Source organism: Cetorhinus maximus, chromosome 3 (genome assembly GCF_964194155.1).
Source record: "Cetorhinus maximus chromosome 3, sCetMax3.hap1.1, whole genome shotgun sequence".
Classification (NCBI taxonomy): domain Eukaryota; kingdom Metazoa; phylum Chordata; class Chondrichthyes; order Lamniformes; family Cetorhinidae; genus Cetorhinus; species Cetorhinus maximus.
This window is the reverse complement of record NC_135881.1, coordinates 130,155,530-130,170,628: the sequence shown is the minus strand read 5'-3', so window position 1 is coordinate 130,170,628 and position 15,099 is coordinate 130,155,530. Positions and strand designations below refer to the sequence as shown.

The 15,099-nt window shown below is 42.5% G+C and overlaps 1 protein-coding gene across 8 annotated transcripts in view; it reads left to right on the top strand.

Annotated features, from left to right (window-relative positions):
• The first annotated feature begins 1,299 nt into the window (after nt 1-1,299).
• LOC144678904 (thyroid hormone receptor beta) overlaps nt 1,300-15,099 on the top strand; it is a 252,321-nt gene continuing 238,521 nt past the window's right edge. For 3 of the 8 annotated variants that reach the window (XR_013576205.1, XM_078538987.1, XM_078538980.1), the window contains exons 1-2: nt 1,329-1,570; nt 2,471-2,532. The gene's annotated coding sequence lies outside the window, so the exon portion shown is untranslated. Of the gene's footprint in view, nt 1,571-2,175; nt 2,356-2,470; nt 2,625-15,099 lie in introns of those variants that run through there. The other 5 variants (XM_078538981.1, XM_078538985.1, XM_078538983.1 and 2 more) reach the window with 4 other exon arrangements.

Sequence of the window (15,099 nt, the reverse complement as noted above, 5' to 3'; positions counted from 1 at the left end):
TAGTTTCCACTGAAGAGTTCATTACAGTGTCCCTTTAAGGGGCTGTTAATTAATTCATTAGTTTTATTGGTGTATTCAAAAGAGTATGTAAGCCTAATCTAAGAGGATGGCCGATTTCTTTTCCCTAAGGAATGTTAGTGAACTGGCTGGTTTTTTTTTTAAACAGTAATTCGGAAGTTACATGTTCACCGTTACTAATTATTGCTTTTAATTCCATATTTATTTTACTGAATTTAAATTTCTCTGTGGGCATAATGGGATTTGAACTCAAATGGCCAGAACATTAGTCTAGCAACATGACCACTAAACTACCATTCCTAGTGAGCATAGGCTTAAAAACAACAAAAGAAAGTCCTCATTTCAGCATTAATGTGAACTCTCACTCAGAGGTCACTAGATGTGGGAAAGCAGTACAGTAGAGGTTGGGATTGAGATATGTTTGGACAAAGCCCAAGAAACTTTACTTTTCAGCTAACATTTTTATACCTAACCTAGGAATGCAGACACAAACATGAGATTCATGCCTCACCAATATCCCTCACTTTGATGAGCAGAAAAAAAATATAAAGGTAAGATTAACCTTAGTGTTTCAGCTCAACTGTAAGACTGAAGGTTATAAAATATTTAGAAAAGGTTGTGAAATGCAGTAGAACATTTTCCAGAGTAATAAATTATAGTTCTTTCTCTGCTTAAGAGGATCCTAGGTGAAACAAGTTTTGACATACTGGTTAATAATGAAATTGGTATATAAAACCGAAAAGGGGTACAGGAATTAGAAGAGAATTTCCCATGGGGGCTCTGCATGCGGTTAGAGTGCAAAGCCTGCTTAGACTGTTGTACTTGTGCGTTCTTCTATTGCACAAAGATGTAAAATATTTCATTATACTATATATTACATAAAACATTCCATTGCTCGTCGCTCACACGCCTCGCTTATTCATAATATTCACAATAAATAAGTATTCATAATAAATTGTTGAAATCGGTAAGGATACAATATATTACGGAAAAGCATGCCGCAAATGACTAAGTAAAATAATGTGGTGTTTTGTGCAACCGTGTTATAACAGCACACTGCTCAACGTTTTCAAACATTAGTAGATTACTTTCCGACTTTACATTCCTAGTAGGGAGTCCCGCCTGTTGGGAGTGTGAATGGAGAACGTAGTTAACGTGTAGTTGAGTTCTTCCAGCATGCTGGGGCAGCTCTGGGCTTCTGCTTGGGATCTGTGGTCATGTGGCGGCGGAGCGGCCGCTCTCTGCGGCTCCCCCTGGCGGAGCTCCGCGCTGGGGCCCTCGCTCACTTTCTCTGGGCTCAAGGTCGCTTTCTTCAGTGGCCGGGGTCAGCCAGGGACAGCGCTGTCATGGAGCTGCAAAACAGATCATTGCACACTCTGTAAAGAGGTAAACCGTTCCCTGCCTGTCGTCGTTTCAGGGCGAAAAGAGAAATACAGAATCTTGACCTTTAAAAAAGAGGGGGGGGAAAAAAAAACTAAGGCGTGTCAATGTTTGAATTTTGATGTGAGGAGGGGCCACTTTTGAAAGTCAACTTTCAGCCCGCCGCATGCAGGTAATTCCTTTCTGAGCACCTGGGCTGGGTTTATTCCTTGTACAGCCCCCGGGATTTATTGAGGACTTAAATGTTTCACCTAATATTTAGTCAGCTTTGAAGCGAGGGGAGAGTGGGGAGAGGGGAAAACATCTTTAAATGGCCGCCTAACATTGCGTCGGTGTTTGGTGGGGGTGGGGGGTTGCTGTCCCTTTAAAAGGAGAGATGTCTCTGCAGGTTCTTGGCACTGAGAGGCTTTCGAGGAGGAGAATCGGTGAAAGCCGAGCTTCCCGTTCCCACGGAGCGGGGGGGAATGGGGCTGGCAGCTGGAATGTGTCGGCCTATGCTGGTCGCTGCCGGCCGCCGTACTTGCCAGTGTTTTTGTTACATTTATAGGTGCAGGTTCGATCCCAGCTCGTTACATTGTAGCCGCAATTGGGGAATTCCCTTCTCTCTCTGTAAATGTCAAATCTTCCAACCACTTTCTAATCCAACCTGTAAGGAGGGGTTACTATCCCAGGGCGTTTCGGGGTTTTTTTGGGATGGGATATTGGTGGGGGGGGGGGGGGGGGGGGATTGTCCGCTGAAATGCTTTCCCGTTCAAAAAAAAAACCCCAAACTAATCAGCCCAGGATCATCGCTGCGTGTCCGGGAATGGGAGAGGTGGATCTCTTGGGGAAAAATGCTGAATGCTGCTGGAATCTGCTCCATGTGAGTTAGCTTGCGGGAAGATGACACGTCGCCTGTGAAAAGCGCCCAGGTTTTGGGAATGTCATGCAACCAGTCGGTGTGTGTGGACGTCCAAGGTGCGAATGGGAAGTTTATGGGAAAAAAATTCTTCCACGTACTGCAGCACTAGAGGATAAACGAGCTGGTGCGATTGTATGGGTTTGATTTTTTTTTTAAATGTTGTCTTTGCAGATCACACCGACATTGGACACTTCCAGGTGTTGCGGCACAGAACTGAACAGATCGGCAAGTCGGTGCGTTCACTTATTCGTCTCCGTTGTTTTTAGTCCCCTTGCGGAGAGATTGCACCCAGTGCAGGGCTTCTCTCTCCACTCTTCAAGCTCAGGTTACAGGCGGCTTCTGCTCTTTTCTTTTAATGCTGTTGTGAGTGTGACACTTATTTCACGGGTAATAAGTAGCTGAATGCAATCTTTACGTGAGGTATGGGTTAAGTCTAAGGAATGCTGAGAAACCAAGCAAATATCCGCCAGAAGGAAATGCTCACAGGTTAAACAGATGCATCCAATGTTGTATAATATCTCGCCGAGATCAACTGATCGGAATAGAAGTCGGGGAGAATTTAGGCCCTTCGATTCAGTAGTTGGTGTTTCCATATTTTTGTTTTTCTTTTTGAATGTATTGTCTTCGTGTGTTTGGCTCAGCGGTCTCTAATTTGGAAGGCTTGAGGATTCAAGTCCCACCAGAGTTGAGCCCATAATCATACATTGAAGGAGCGCTGCCCTGTCGAGGTGAATACTTTTGGTGACTGTTCAAATTTCTGTGACTGTAGAAGATCCCGTAGGAGCAGGAAAATTCAGTGTCAGGATCTATATCTCGACCAACATCACTAAAACAGATTAACCGGAATTTGTGGTGAAATAATGGTGAGCTATCAGCGATTGCAGCAATGGACAAATCTGATAGCAACTTCCGGCGGCACACATGCACACTTCAAGTGCAGAAATCAGGAAGTTGCTGCATGTTTGTCCTGCTCCTCCACATGGTTAGTTAGACTGGCACTTCACCCTGATATTTGGCATTCACGTACATGGAAGGCTTTGAATTTGCATTACTTGCCCACTAAACATTCCAGAAAAAGTTAAGGTTTGACAATATTTTAAGTGCAAGTAAATTATTAACATGATGAGTCTTCCAAGCAAGGTCTCTGATAATGAAAGTTAACCTTTAAAAATGCAGATTTTAATTATTATTGGAGGTTATAAAAATATATACACTTGTACCTTTCTCTCCCTCTTTCATATCTGTACATAACTTGGCCTTAAATTTAAATGTTATAGCTTCCTGATTCAGACTGTGTGCCTCAGTAAGGATTCTTCAATCTGATTATGTTGATACAATGCTTGTCCTGTTCACACAGGCCCCAGATCACCCTGTGGAGGGTGATGCACTGAAATGGTTTCTAATAACCACAAGTTGCAGTGTAAAATGGGCAAGTGTAAGTGTAATGAGTGGCTAGGACTGTAGATTTGTTTTTGAAACCAGATTTTGCCTTTTCATATTCTCTCCTGTACCATGCTTTTGACATTCTATGTGACTGTAACATAGGCAAACTATCTGTCTTCTCCTTTCCCAATCTGCCTGTAGCCTTTTGATGCAGTTAACCACACCACCCTCTTTCAATGCCTCTCCACTGCCATCCAGCTGGGTGAGACTGCCTTCACCAGGTTCCATTCTTATCTAGCTAATCCAAGCAAGAAAATCACTTGACTTCTCTTCCCTCTGCTGCGCCATTATTTCTAGTACTCCCAACGATCCATCCTTGGGCACTCCTATTTCTCATCTACGTGCTGCCCCTTGGTGACAGCATCCAAAATTCAAGTGTTAGTTTTCATGTTTAGCTTGACATCCACCTCTTTCTCGCCACCACTTCTCTTGACATGCTCCACTGTCTCTAAATTATCAGACTGCTTTTGCGACATCCGGTACTGAATAAGGAGACATTTTCTCTCAATTACATATTGAGAAACTGGAGCTATTGGTTTTCATCCCCGCTACAGACTCGGTACCCTAGACACTTTCTCCATTCTTCTCCCTTGCAACTATCAGGCTGAACCAGATGGTTTGAAGCCTCTGTGCCATGTTTGACTCCATGTTGAGCTTCTTACCTGATCATTGAGCCTCCCCTATTTGAACCTCCTGTTACACCACCTGACTCTGCTCCTGCCTCACCTCATCCATGCCTTTGCTCCCCTAGACATGACTATTCCACTGTATCCCTGGCCAACCTTCCATGTTCTATCCTCAGTAAATTTGAAGTCATTCAAAGCTCCACCCCCAACCCATGCTGCTGTTGCCCACACCCTAACTTGCACTGTCACTTTTACCCAACACCCACTAACCTACATCGGACCCTGGTTAAGCTACGTCTTGATTTTAAAATTATCATCCTTGTTTTTAAATCCCTCCATGGCTTTTCCCCTCTCTATCTCCTAATCGTCTCCAGCCTCACAGACACCTAGATGTCTGCTTCTTGAATTCTGGCCTCTTGAGCTGCCCTGATTTTAATTACGCCACCACTGGCTGGTTGCCAGTTACCAACACTCCCACACCACCAGCCTCCCAACTCCCGGCAATCTCACCTGATGAATCGGTACTCCTTCACATTGAACACCACTTGGAGGGAGCACTGAGGGTGGAAAGGTTACAGAATGCACTTTGGGTGAGGACTTAAATATCCATCACCAAGAGTGGCTTGGTAGCACCACTACTGACTTGGCTGCCCAAGTCCTAATGTACATACCTGCTAGACTGGGTCTGTGGCAAGGGTCAGGGAACCCACTAGAGGGGAAAAGCGTACTTGACCTCATCCTCACCATCCTACCTGTCACAGGTATTCATAACAGTATTGGTAGGAGTGAGCACCGTACAGTCCTTATGGCGACAAGTCCCGTCTTCGTCTTCAGGATACTCTCCATGTTGTGTGCGACACTGCCACTGTGCTAAATGGAATTGATTTCGAACAAATCTAGCAACTCAAAAATTGGCATTCATGAGGCACTGTGGGCCATCAGCAGCAGCAGAATTGTATACACCACAATCTGTAATCTCAAGGCCCAGCATATCCCCCCGCTCTATCATTACCATCAATGACCATCTCCAACAAGACAGAATTCAGCCATTTCCCCTTGACATTCAATGGCATTACCATCACTGAGTGCACCCCTTCCACAAACATCCACTCCCTTCACCACCGACATACAGTAGCAGCAGTGTGTACCATCTACAAGATGCACTGCAGAAACTCACCAAGGCTCCTTAGACAGCACCTTCCAAACCCATGACTGTTACCATCTAGAAGGACAAGGGCAGCAGGTACTTGGGAACACCACCACCTGGAACTTTCACTCCAAACCACTTACCATCCTGACTTGGAAACATACCACCGTTCCTTCACTGTCGCTGAGTCAGTGGGAGTCTGTGGGTGTAGCTACAGCACATGGACTGCAGCGGTTCAAGAAGATGGCTCACCATCACCTTCTCAGGGCAATAGGGCAATAAAGGCAGCGGCACCCACATCCTGTGAAAAGAATTTTTAAAAAACACATCCCCCTCACTTTGCAATCTCTTGACCTCAAAGCCACCTACATGCTCCATCCCTACCTTACTTCATGTCCACATCCCACATTTTGACATTCATTCCCTAAATCCCTCTTCCTTGAAGTCCATCTTTTTTCATTCGCCCCATTTTCTAAATTTCAAGCCATTCATTTTTAGATGGGCTGCACCTCTGAAATGTTGTGGGATATTTTTCTATGTTAATGTTGTGATACATTTGTAAGTTGTTAATACTGTGAGCTGGCAGCTTTAAAGCAAAGCTTTTTGAATAAGGACATGATTCAGTGCTCATTTAGCCTATTGTGTGCAATGTTTTTACTTGTATATTGGCACAAGCAGGAGAAATTATATTGTAGTGATAATTGATAACCTTAAATTACTTCACCATTACAGACCTGTACCCTTTGGTAGTTTACCTCAGTGTTTCACTTGCGTTCCAATTTCGACTAGAAGTCATACTGAAGCTGTTTGTTAGTGACTGGATGGACATTTAAAAATATATAAACTACAAATATTTTGTTTAGTGCTGTCACAGCAATGGTAGCATAATGTGAGGATGCTTGAAACAAATTATTAACTGTTGTGGAAGACAGGTTTACATTTCTGCGCATATAAGAGGATTGATTGTCTTCTGTCCTCTCCCAAATTCACTCCTTTTCCTCAAGAACTTGATGTTGCCACTCTAAGCTGGTAGCTGTCTGCTACCTAGTCCAAGTGGCTTTAAAATCATATCTTTTTGTTCAGTCAGAGATTTTATATTCTAATTCTTAACAGCATGCAAGTTGATGTTGTAATGGTTGGCTCTGCTTCATGTGTGGTGATTAGGAACAGAAATTCTGGGTGATAGCCCTTCCTCATTGGGACACTGAAGCCTGTCATACTGCTCCACTGTTGCCTAGCTGAAAGCTAACTGAATAGACCCAGGACCATGTCTAGGCCTTCTTCCTTTATGTGGTTCAAAGCAACACCATACTGTGCACTTCCTCACTGAACTGTCACTGGAGATGTGGTGCAATTTTGTTACTTTCAAAGAATATGGTGGTATCCTGTGTTAAGCATAAGTGGATTGATGATCCTCTAGTCTGGAGATTGTGGTAATACAGAGCATTGTTTATAGGATCTATTTTTAGCACTGGGAGACTTTGAAAAATAAGGTTAAATTGAGTGCAGTGAGGATAAAGGTAGAGAATTGAGTACCTAAAATTTTAAAACGTACTTTGTTTACCAGAGTGGCTGCCCTAGAAAATAGAAAACAAAAGACATACATTTTATATAGCACCTTTCATGACCTCAAGACATCACAAAATACTTTTGAAGTCTAGTCACTGTTGTATGCAGGAAATGCGGCAGCCAATTATTGTCCAGCAAGATCCCACAAACAGCAATGCCTTGGCCAGATAGTCTGTTTTAGTGAGGCTAATTGATAGAGAAATATTGACCAGGTCATGGAAACTTTCCTCCAGGATACTGAAGTCAGTCATACTGCTCCACTATTGCCTAGCTGAAAACTAATTCCAACCAGTCCAGAGGCCATGCCTACATCTCCTTGCTCTCTGTGGTTCGAAGGCAACACCACACTGCAATTCTTCACTGAATTGTCACAGGAGATATGGTGCAATTTTGTTACTTTCAAAGATCATTGTGGCAGATCATCATGGGTCTCCTGCTGTGTGAAACAGTGCTGTGGGACTTTTAATGTGCACCAGAGAGAACAGGCAAGGTCTCAATTTAATGTCTCATCTGAAAAGCAGAATCTGTCAGTGCAGCACTTCCTCGGTAGTTACTTGGTAGTATGGAACTTGTACCTGACCATTAACCAATCAGAGTCCACTTGCCAACCAATCAGTACCAGTACCTCATGTAGTATAAATTATCGTTCCCTTTGAAATTTGGTATTGTTGCACCTACTGTGATGAGTGCAAGATGAAAAGCTTCGACAGCATTTCTCTTTTTTGTTCAGCAGTACTTCCTCAGGATGCATTGGAGTATCAGCCTAGATTTGTGACCCCTAAGATTTAGGGGGTGTTAAAACTACATCACATTGGCCTTTTATCAGCAGGGAAAATGCACAGCAGCTATTGGGAATCAGGTAGCATTTGGTGATACATGTACTTGCATGAGAGACCTGTGAACCACAGTGTAAATCCAATAAGGTGTGATATGTTCCAAGGTAGCCTCCCTGCGAACCTATTTAAGATGCTTGACTTGTGCATTTTAAGCAACTCATATTTTCTCACACAGAATTCATTTTAAAAATTTGTGTGCTGTAACGGTGAAAAATCTTTTCTTTTGGTTGAACAAACAGAACATGTTTGATTTTTTAAAAAACTCATCATACTTGTTATGACACCCTTTGGAGACCAATAACTTTTCCCAGTGACCAACTTAAAGGAATTACACAAGATTTCAATTGATCCAGTGTTCCTACATGTGGGGACTGACTGCTGGTCACAGTAGTTGTCTGGAGGTTCTTTCCAAAGGAGCTTCGGTGTGGAGGAGAATAAAGCCAGATCAATCCTTGGGATTTCCCTCTCTTGTTTCAGCTCTTCAGGTTTCCGAATGCAGACACGTTATACTGAGATGAGGGTTCCTGGCTGAATATCGATAACTACTCTATGTTGCAGGCAAGGCAGGGAGAGAGCAAATTAGGGCAGTTATTCTTCTCAGCTTATTCACCAAAACTGAGTTCAAAAACCCAAATTCAAAACCTAAAACTCATTTCAGTCAGATGATTTACAGAAAATCCAGGGCCTCTGCCTTTTTAAAAAAAATTCTCAAATTAAAGTTCAAATAAGCAAATAGTTCTCATCTTCTCAAGTGCCTTGCTGGACATTTAGTGATTTCTTGGAAAAGGCAGGCTGCTCACAGTCCAAGGTGAACTTATAACCCTTTCTTTAATAAAAAATCTCCAGGTCAGTTCTTAAGTATCCTGATTCCAATGTCCTTTCCAATTTTTTTAAAACGCACATAATTCTTGAAAATATGGATTCCTAACATACCACCGTCCTCAAGAAATGAAGCATCATTTCCAAATGTGTTTTATTACAAAGTGTGCAGGCAAACATATACAACATTTGGGAGGAAAAAATTCAATGTGCACTCACTCATTATCATTCACTCCTTATGCAGAACCTATACAGTTTTTGTTGACCTCCTTGATTTTCAGATAATCCCAACAAAATTGCATTCTTGATGATGCACCAGCAATAATAACATCCTCTCCAGCAACATGAACAACCTTTAAGTCATAAGGCTATATTAGTAAGCTCCATCAGAACAGTCTGGCATTCTGAGTCTTAAACCTTTCCACAAAGGCCAAGGGATTATGGTTAGTGTTTCTTTACAGCCATGTCAGATACATACTTCAAAATGTTTGAGCCAGTAACAATCCCAAAGTTTCCTTTTCTACTGTAGAATATCTCTTTTTTGATGCCAATTTAATTTTTTTAGCAAAGTACACCACTGGCATCTCTATACCTGATTCTTCATCTTGCAATAAGACTGCACCCACCCCCAAGTCACTAGCATCTGAAAAGCTCCACAACTTCAGATTCTTTTGCAGGAACCACAATAACATCAGGTACCACATTAGGCACAGACAATTCAGTGTCGTCCACTCCGACAGAGACATGGGGCATTCTATCCTTGGTTGAGCAACTTCAACAGGAACCACAGGTTCATCAATGGTTACAGGTGGAACATCATTTTGTTGGGGGTATCTCCCTTCTTAAATGATCCACATGCTTACGGGTGATCTGGCCCTCCACTTCCACGTGGTACAACAATGCTCCAGTCACATAACTTACTTTACCAGGTAATGACTTCGGTCCTCCACCGAAATTCCTTACATATACTGCTTCTCCAATAGTAAATGGGTGCTCATGACTATACAAATCATGAATCGCTTTTTGGTTCCCTTGACTTTTCTCCACCTTCCCCTCCAAATTGGGAAGTATCAGGCTTAGTCTTGTTCAAAGACAGCACCTCATCAGTAATTCTGCAGGCGTTGCACCTGTCGTAGTGTGGGGGGTTGTTTTGTAGTGAAATAGGAAACAAGCAAGTCTACTTTCCAATGATTCACCTGTTGGCTTTTTCATTCCCGCCTTAAAAGTTTGTATTGCTCTTTCCACCAGTCCATTAGGTGACGGATGGTATGGTGCAGTCTTCATGTGGTTGATACCATTGAGGCTGATAAATCATTGAAATTCAGCGCTCGTAAATGCAGTACCATTATCTGAGACTATTACCTCTGGCGATCCATGGATGGCGAAGCTTTGACGTAGTTTTTCTATAGTAGCACCTGACGTTGGTGACTTTCTCATAAACATCTAATGACTTGGAATGAGCATCTATAATCAGTAGAAACATGGTTCCAAAGAAAAGACCGATGTAATCGATGTGCAATCTCACCCAGAGTCTACCAGGCCACTCCCGTGGGTATAATGGGACTGCCACCGGCAACTTAGCTGTTGACATTGCACATAGTGTTTTACCATCTTTTCAATATGGTTGCCCATCCCTGGCCACCAAAAATAATTTCGCGCTACTGTCTCCATTCGTGGGATTCCTGGATGGGCACTATGTAACTCTACTAAGGGTGGTTCCCTTCCTTGTGAAGGAACTACTACTTGTGCATCTCATAGTAGAATACCACTGTAACTGCTCATCTCATGTCTTCGGTTGAAAAATGGCTTCAATTCATCAGACTGGTTCCTGGGACCAACCATGTAACACTTGGTTTCTCACTCGAGACAGGACTGGATCATGACTTGTCCAGTTTCTAATCTGCCTGGCACAGAGACTGGTGAGGAATCCAGGAAATTCATCACTAATACAAGCTCTTGGGGAATTGGGACATGGCCATTGTTGTCTTGCAAAGGAAAGCGACTTAGGGCATCGGCGTTTGCTATATGAATCCCTGGTCTATGTACAAAGGTGTATTCATATGCAGGCAAAATTAGGGCCCATCTTTGTATTTGTGCAGAAGCTATGGGATGGATAGCATTTTCCTCACTAAACAGACCCAAAAGTGGTTTGTGGTCTGATATTATTGTGAAATGTCGCCCATGCACATTTTGGTGGAATTTTTTTTAACACCAAAAATAATCAACAGACCTTCCTTTCTGATCTGAGAATATCTATTTTCAGCTGTGGTAAGTATCCTGGATACATAGCCTATTGGCCTCTCTGTACCGTCGTCCATCTTGTGAGATAATACCGCTCCCACTCCATAGGGGGACACATCGCAGGTTAGCACCAATCCCTTTGTTGGGTCGTAGTGCACTAATAAATTTGAAGAGTGCAAGAGCTGTTTTACTTTATGAAGGCTTCTTCTCGGGGTGACTCCCAAACCGAACGCTGTTTTTTTTCTTTAGCAGTGAATGTAAAGGAGCTAGAACCATTGATAAATCGGTAGAAATCATCCATAATAATTTACCATCCCTAACAATGATTGAAGCTCAGAGATATTCTTAGGTGCAGGCGCCTCTCTGATTGCTTTAATCTTCCCTTCAACAGGGCATAGCCCTTGGGCATCTACCCAGTGGCCCAAATAAATGACTCCATTTGCCTGAAAAGTGCATTTTTCCTCCTCTTAGGTACACTCCTGCTTCTAAAAATTGTTTCAAGATTTCCTCTATTAGCCAAGTGTTCTTTTTTTGTGAATCTAGTTATCAGTACATCGTCCAGGTAGACCACAACTTGAGGTAGTCCTCTAAAGAATGCCACAGGCCGAGGAAACACTGAAGGGCAGGCGTGTATATTGACATAACCTTTGGTGGGTATTTGTGCTCTCAAATTCTCGAGAGGCATCATCCAGCTCCAGTTGCTGATATGCATGACTCATGTCAAGCTTTGTATATGTTGCCCCCCCCTGCTAGTTTGGCATAGAGGTCTTCAATCTTGGGAATAGGGTACCTGTCCAGTTTGGCTGCTTTGTTGACCATTAGCTTATAGTCCCAAAGATCCGGATGATCTGGTCTGGTTTAAGGACAGGGACTAGGGTGCTGCCCACTCTGAGAACTGAACTGCTTTTATGACACCCAGCCTCTCTAGTCGATTCAACTCAACGTCAACCTTTTCTCTCAGGACATATGGCACCGGTCTTGCTTTCAAGAAGTGAGGGGTTGCTTCTGGGTCCATGTAAATCTTGGCCTGTGGGCCTTGGATTTTCTCAGTTCATCTTTGAAGACAATGTCATTTTTTTTGGCAGCTCTGGCAGTCCTCCTGCTCACAACAGGAAGATTTCAGACCAGTTTAATTTAATCTCTTTCAACCAACCACGACCTAGAAGGCTTGGTCCTTCACCTTCTACCACCATCACTGGTAGCTGTGCCGTTTGGTGTCTATAAGGAACAGTTACTCTGGTGATACCTTTTACCTGGATTTCTTCGCCTGTGTATGTTTTCAACTTGGTAGATGTTTGTTTCAAATTTAATTGTTGAGCACCTTTATTTAGATATCTGAAAGTCTCCTATTACAGTGGTAGAAGCACCCGTGTCTCCTTCCATTTTTAAGGGTTTACCATTCACTTGCACTGCTACAGCAATTGGCTCTATCTTCCTAGCTTTCATGTTGAATAATGAATAAATGTCAGAATTGGTTGTTCCTGGCTCTTCCACACCATATACTTCATTGGACTTTGACTGTTGCCTGGAAACCTGTTTAAACCTTGCTTTGCAATGTTTCAATATATGTCCTCTTTTGTGACAAAAATAACACTCCACCTTTTTAAGTTGCCAATCGTTAGAAGTATTACTGTTTCCACGTTGATTAAAAATTCTTTTTTGCTGCCAAGCTGTTTCCTCTAAATTTTCGGTTAGCGGGGGTTGTTTCCCGCTTCGCGGTGGAGCCCCAGCTTTTTGTGCCACTTCTGGCTGAGTGTTCCTGCCCAATGATGTCATTTTGCACACCTTGCATCACTTGTGAATCCCTTACAGCGCTTTTTCCATCGCAAGCGTTATTTCTAACGCTTTCTGAAAATCAAGATTCATTTCAGCCAGCAATCTTCGCTGAATAGCATTCTCCTGAACGCCACATGCCAAATGATCCCTGAGCATGTCATTCCGGTTTTAATGGAACTCCACAATATTCTATTAGTAGTTTTAATTTCACCACATAGGCAGCAATGGTATTTCCCAGGGCTCTATTCTGTGAATTGAACCTGAACCTCAGCATTGTGACTGGATTGGGTGCATTGGGTTGGAAATATCCTTTAACGAGGCCTCTAATTCACTGAGGGTCTTTGAATCTGGGGCACTGGGGGCCATCAAGCTTCAAATTAAACTGTAGGTCTTGCTCCCACAAGTACTCAGGAGAATCCCTCTCCTTTTTTCCTCCCTTGTAATTTTGTTGGCTTGAAAGTAGAACGCAAGATGTTCTATATACTGAGACCAATCGCCTGTGACTGGTTCAATGGGATTGATTCTGCCAAACTGACATCTCGGATGAGTGTATCTTCCTTTTTAATTACCTTAGACGCTCACAATCGCTGGGCGAGGTACAGCACCAGATCTGACTTATCCTCATTGCCAGTTTGTTATAGAGTTAATTTTCCAGGCAACTTTCCTTGGTGGACACATTTAACTTTACTTACAAGAAAACAGCAGCAATTACACGTGTGCATCAAACTCTATAACTGAAGAAGAACTCCCTCCTAGAGATTCCCTGCGCCAATAACTCATTGGTTTATGCAGATCCTGTGATCTTACAACACAGGATTATTCTTAAAGCTACAGTCTATCTTTATCAAAACTATAATTACTACACTTACGATAGAAGATGCACATCCTCAAAAATCTCGTGATTTCACCTTTAGTTTTAGGGGCAGGGAGTTCCACCAAAGCTTGTACTTTTGCTGCTCTTGGCAACACTTGTCCATGTCCTATGATATGCTTTGGGCAAGTTTACTTGTGCGTCCACAAACTCACCCTTGGCAAGGTTTATTACTAGATCTGCCAACTGCAGTTGTTTAAATGGGCTTCCAGTTGTTTTAAATGATCTTTTTGGGTGTTGCTGTAAATCAATACATCATCCAAGTAAAGCAGACAATTAAGAACACTAGTGACAATTTGATTCATTAGTCTTTGGAAACTGGCTGGAGCATTTTTTATCCCAAATGACATTACTCAGCATTGGTGTAGCCCATTTGGTGTGACAAAAAGTCAATATCTCCTTAGCTTGTGACGTTAAGGGTACTTGCCAGTACCCTTTCACTAAATCTACCTTAGTAAGGAATGTGGTACTGCCAACCCTGTCAATACAATCTTCTAAACGAGGGATTGGGTTACTACATTAACCTTTCTGTAATCTGTGCAGAATCTGGTTGACCCATCAGATTTAGGCACTAACGCTACTGGAGAATACCAACTGCTTTGACTAGGTTCAATTAGGTGATTTTCCAACATATAGTGAATTCCGTCTTTCACTTGAGCCTGTTTCTCCGGACCTAAACGATAAGGACATTGTTTTATAGGAGACAATTCCCCTACATCAACATCATGCATGGCTAAAGTTGTACACCCTGGTTTATCTCTACACGTTCCTTTAAATTCTGTAAGTAGCCCCACAAGATCTTCTCGGCCTACCTCCTAAGTATGAGAATATGGTGTCTTAACTGCCCTAATATTTCAGTGTTAGCTAACCAGATAGTAGGAGGTTCAATTTGTGAACTAATTCTCCTGCCTCACTCTCTCTTTCGTCTTCCACTGTCCTTACTACCTGACACATCTGCTCCTTCTCACCCTCCTCCCTACGATTTTATTTTATTTTAACATATTGATGTGACACAGCTGATTCTTTTTCCTATGATCTGGGGTGTCTATCAAATAATTTACTTGACCAACCCACTTACATACCTTGTATGGACCACTGAACTGTGCTTTCAGAGGTTTCCCCTGTAAAGGTAATATATCCAAACTACTCATTGTTTTGAAAAATTTTGGACATAAAATTGGAACCTTGATCCAGCTGGATCTCCATTGGCGATCCATATTGAGTAAAAAAATTGGGTTAACTTCTATACTGCAACCTTAGCTACAGTTGTTCTCAGAGGGATGGCCTGTGGAAATCGAGTTGTCATAGTAAGGATACACTGGTGTCCTGCTTTTGTTTTCAGTAACAGTCCTGCACTGTCTACTAACACCCAACTAAATGGTTCCCCAAAAACTGGTATGGGAATTAAATATGTCATTTTGACTAGGTTGTGGGTTTTCCCACCACCTGGCATGTATGGCTCATTTTACAAA